At 53.3% G+C, this 4,923-nt stretch overlaps 1 long non-coding RNA gene across 1 annotated transcript; it reads right to left on the bottom strand.

The window, feature by feature from the left end:
• Window positions 1-735: 735 nt before the first annotated feature.
• Window positions 736-2,880, bottom strand: LOC130887485 (uncharacterized). Its single transcript, XR_009058374.1, has 3 exons — window positions 2,797-2,880; window positions 1,737-1,897; window positions 736-955 (listed from the first exon to the last, which is right to left on the bottom strand). It is a non-coding gene; the product is annotated as an uncharacterized LOC130887485 (long non-coding RNA).
• Between the last annotated feature and the right edge of the window lie 2,043 nt (window positions 2,881-4,923).

Genomic DNA, 4,923 nt, shown 5'->3' with positions numbered 1-4,923 from the left:
GGGCTCAGGTTGTGTGTGTCGGGGTCCTGTGTCTGCCATGTGGACCACAGGCACCAGTGGGTGCCCGGGTCCAGTGGAGCTGGCTGTGAAGTTGCTCTAGACACTCTCTGGCCTTCCAGAAACTGAACGTCGCTCCCCTTTAACTCTCTGATGGGTTCCCGAACCCCGGACCGCAAACTAGCACGGTCCAGGAATGTCCCTAGTCGATCTTTCCCCGGCTCCCAGGCTGCGCGCGCTGCGCTCTCTCCTGGCGGCGCCATGGACTCTCAGAGCTCTGGTCAGCGCGACCACAGCCCGGCGCGATGCAGGAATCTGGGCCCACTCTCGTGGATGCCTTGCCATGGACACCGGTGGGCCGCGGGCCCAAGAGTCGCAGCTGAGAGGCAACGGGGGTCGGGGTCGGGGGGGGGTGCGAGAGGAGCAAGACAGGACACCAGCAGACAGGGCCAAGGACGAGACTGAATGGCCAGTTGCAGAGAAATAAGGTTTGTCCCGACTCGGCGCAGGGCAGAAACTTCAGGAAGCCTGTCCGAGGGCGTCTACGGGAGAATGGGGACTCATGCTGCCCACTAAGGAAAACCGGGGGAGACCAGCTGGCCTGGCCGAGCAGAGAGCCAACCAGGATCTGGGGCGAGCTAGGAGAGTTAAAAAAGGAAGCGCTGATTATTGGAAATTCTCGATCTTCGGGGGCGGGGGGGGGGAGTGCGTTCTTTTTTATTTTATTTATTCTTCGGGAGCTCAGCTCTAAAGGCACAAATACCGGCTCCGTAGAGGCTGCCCCTTGGGAGCCCACCAAGGAGGCCAGGCCTTGCAAGTCGGTTTGAGAGCCCCAGGTGGGGCCCAGACTTCTCCTTCCAGAACGCGGGTGTCAAAGATTCCGACAACTTCGGTGGACTGTGTGAAAGCTTTTCAGGAAAGCGCTTCGGCTGTAGAAACTGGAAATACCGATGCAGCCCTATCACAAGGGAGATTGCTTTATGCATGAGGAATTAAAGCTGGTGCAATGAAAAACTTTAAAAGAGGACAAAACAAAAACGAAACAAAAAAAAACCCAAAAAACAAAAAAAGCAAATCTTAACTTCACCACCCCCCCACACACACCCATGAGCGCCACGCATGTGCTAAAACGTCCTGACTGCAAGTACAGTAAAATATGATTTGATACTCTGAAAAGTACTTATGTTTTAAATGCCCCTCATTAAAGCAAACCCACTTAAAAATTCTGATTTTTTTTTAAGTTAAAAAAAAAATCTGCGCAGACCAAAGTGGCAGTTATTTTGGGGTCCCAGATTTAAGTAATCCACGAAAACCAGAGTTGAAACAATGTATAAGTGCCTCAGGTTTTATTGAAATTCACTGGAATTTGTTTTCCTTCTTTCCCGAATAAACAAGCGTGCAAAGAGGCACATTCGGCCACTGGCGGGGCGTCAGCCACGCGTCGGTGGCGCGGTGGCAGCGCCAGGTTTCCACATTTGGGTTAGAGCTGGCAGGCGCGAGCCACAGCGCCCCCTCGCCGCCTGCCTCGCGACTCTGGTCCGCGTCGCCTCCGGAAAGCCACCGGACCGAAGAGTGCCGGGGCCTTGAAATCAGATTCGTACAGAACGCGAATCCTCGAATCCTGGCCTTGATATCTGACTTGCCAGTGGCCTCCACTGAAAACCTAGGCAGTTTAAATGAGTCTTTAACCAGGACTAGCTCTAAATATTTCGGCCTTTTCAGGTACGATAAAAACTTACCCATGCTAACGTTGCTTTTTTAAATTCAGCTACAAACTTGGGGAGGATACACAAGAAGTATCCACAGCCTAGGTAACCATTACAAGCGGCTGCTTTCGCTTTCAGAGCACGAGTCACCCGACTTGCCCGCTTGTGGCGCGTGGTTCTCTCCATTTAGGTGGCTGGGAAAAGCAGGACCCAAAAGCCAGGTTTCCTTATGGACCTTATAGACCGGTACACCTGAACACTCCTCCTACCCTGGACCACATCATCCATGCCGGCGGTTTTTTTTTTTTTTTTTTTTAAAGGGAAGTTGTTGGATCGGGGTCTTGGCAGTGTGTATTCAGAGCAGTTTGAGCTAACCCCCTGACCCGAGCAATGGTGAGGACTGTCTGCCCAGGCTCTCCACACTTGGAAAGTGAATTTTACTCATTGATTTTGTTGTTCTTGGTTCTTAAAGATCAAGACAACTTTAACCCAAGAAAAGAAAAATTGGCTTTTTCAGACTTAGGGAGCATTAATGTGAAATGGAGTTTAAATACCCCAACAACAACAACAACAAGGAACTCAATGTCTCTGTATAGGCATTTTAATTTGCCACAGTCACTACCAATAAAATCGGCTTGTAGTCAGATTCGACTGTTTAATTGCACAAGGTAGCCAGGGTTTTTTTTATTATTAATAGCAGGCAGTAGAATGGAACGTTTAGATTTGTGTGAAGGATAATTGCTGGAGGAAATGCGGGAGACTTGGTGCAGTGAACAAGAAGACTGCAGTTCCGGGATGTTTTTGGACAGGAGACCCTCCAAAGTCAAGCAGGCTTGTCTAGTTATGTAGTTAATTAATGTCCAAATCAGCTGCATCTAGGCATAAGGACCAATCTCAAACCTGCTCCAATCTGCCGGTTTTTATAATACCTGACTGCTTTCTCTTCCGTCCTTGGCAGAGTTCGGAAGGGGAAGGGAGGGCAAACCCCATTGCATCTAGGGCAGAAAGCTAGTCTTTAGAAATGAATCCCCCAGGTAAAAATTAGATTTTGTGTAAAAAAACTAAAACTAATCTAAGGAAGGTAACTAAATACCTTAGTCTGATCTGTGCTTGTTTGTTAAACAGTATGTGGGATGTCATTGAGGGCCTCTTCCCAGAGGAATTCCTAGCCAGGAAAACAAAAATACCTAAATATGTGGATTTGGCCCCACCCAGGGTTCTCTCTCTCTCTCTCCTCTCTCTCTCTCTCTCTCTCTCTCTCTCTCTCTCTCTCTCTCTCTCTCTCTCTCTCTCTCTCCTTCCCTCCCTCTCTCCCTCCCCTTCTCTCCTCCCTCCTTCCCTCCCTTCCCTTCCCTTTCTTCCTCTCCCCTGAACCTGGGGTCTTTATAGCTGTAGATTCCATGCAATATGTCCTGGCCTAATTCTGGGTCTGTGGGAAGTGGGCTGCGCAATACCCTGAGACTTTAGGGTTCCACTGGTGAAAAGGGACTTGAAAGGCTGTAGGGGAAGGTGGATGTGTTGGCACAGCGTGGCAGTGTTTGGAGGCTGGTGAGGGCGGACTTGAGTGTGCAGAGTACATACCAAAAGGACATAGATACACTTGCTCGCTCGCTTGCCGGCCCGAGGGAAAAAAAATCTTCTGTTCATCACTGCAATTGACTCCTGCTTTCCTGATACCTGGAAAAAACAAAACAAAACAAAATGCAGCCAGGCTGCCTACAGCATTCATTGGGTATCGTGGATCTGGCAGCAGCAGGAGCGGGAGTGCCAAAGGCCAGGCCTACGCAGCAGCCGGGAGGGCGCGATGGAGACCTCTGCCGCCCTCTGGTAGCTTCAGAGCCCACCACGGATGAAATGGAAGCTGGTCTGAGCTCAGGCCCGAGCTGCAGCCAGCAGTGTCCTCGTGCACCACCTAGCCGGCTTCAAGGAAGAGACACCTGTTGGGTGGGCGCCCCCTCCCGGGCCAGCTCACACCTGACCCCCTCCGAGTCCCCAGTGTCCCCCATTGGCAGTCCTTCAGGTACAGTGGAAAGGACTGGTGGCCCCCTTAGGCCACCCACCCCCTCACATGGGGAAGGGATGCGGGTGTGAGCGGAAAAGTTTAGGTGCTGGGTCCCAAGGACTTTCACTAACCTCACCTCCTGAACCTCAGGTTACCTTAGCCACTTGTGAAGCCGACGCTCCACCTCACTGGCTGGCCCATGTCCCTTCAAGAAGTGGCAGTAAGACTCTAGCAAAGTCAGAGACGACTCTTCTGTCGGGAGCCTTCCCCAAATTCGAAGACGCTTTCAACTTAACAAAAGAAAACAAAACTCTTTGGGGGCCAGGGTGGCAGGGATTTTTTTTAAAGGCGAATCACTCACTGACGCGTTCCAGACGTTAATAGGCGTGAAGTTCCTAACACACGGCCTGAAATCTTCTCTGTGTACTTGGGGCAGAAGCCGTGTCATCTAGGGGCCTCCCGGTAACAGCTCCAAACCAAAAAACGCTCTGGTTCCGGGTCGATGCTTGGCACCATAGGCGCCAGGAGCACGCAACCAGACACGAGGCCAGGCGGGCAGCCTCGGTCTTGAGGCTAGGCGGACAGAGGGCTGTAGAAGTGAGACTCTGCAGGTGTCTCCACACTACCCTCGAGCTTTCTGAGGCTTCTGCACTGGACGCGGGATGGAACCCTCGGCCGGTTTCTTCAAGATGACGAGGGGTGTCTGATCCGTATGTCCCCCAGGTGGATCGGACCCGGTCTGACTGTGGAAGGCCTTTGCAGACCAGAACGAGGAGAGCGAGAGAGCCTGTGGTGGTTGAATGGGGCCCGGGGAGTGTGGAAGGTGGCTGGGCCGAGGCTGGAGTCGGCAGCAGCGGGGTGCGCGGACGTGGCTAAGAGGACGTGCCAGTGGGAGGGGGTGAGCGCAACGCTCAGTTTGGCCAGGCTGGGCTTCACCGCGGCAGGCTGAGGGCTGGGGCGGGAGCTGCGAGAGGCGGTTGCGCGACAAAAGCCTGCACGGCCCTCCTCCGGCCCGCTCGCTGCCACTCCTCCGCCATCCCCTGCACTCTCCACCCACCCGCTCTCCGCCCCTCCCCCGGCCTCAGCCAAGCCTCGGCAGCGGGCGGAGCAGGGGAGGGGCGGGCACCAGAATATGCAGATGAGAGCGTGACGGACAGCTCCGCGTTCCAATGTCCCTCGGAAACTCGAGCGCTCCTTCCTCAACTCTTCACTCCCGAC

This window comes from Chionomys nivalis, chromosome 15, assembly GCF_950005125.1.
Source record: "Chionomys nivalis chromosome 15, mChiNiv1.1, whole genome shotgun sequence".
NCBI lineage: Eukaryota > Metazoa > Chordata > Mammalia > Rodentia > Cricetidae > Chionomys > Chionomys nivalis.
The sequence above is the reverse complement of the archived record's forward strand: the minus strand, read 5'-3'. Positions and strand labels throughout refer to the sequence as shown.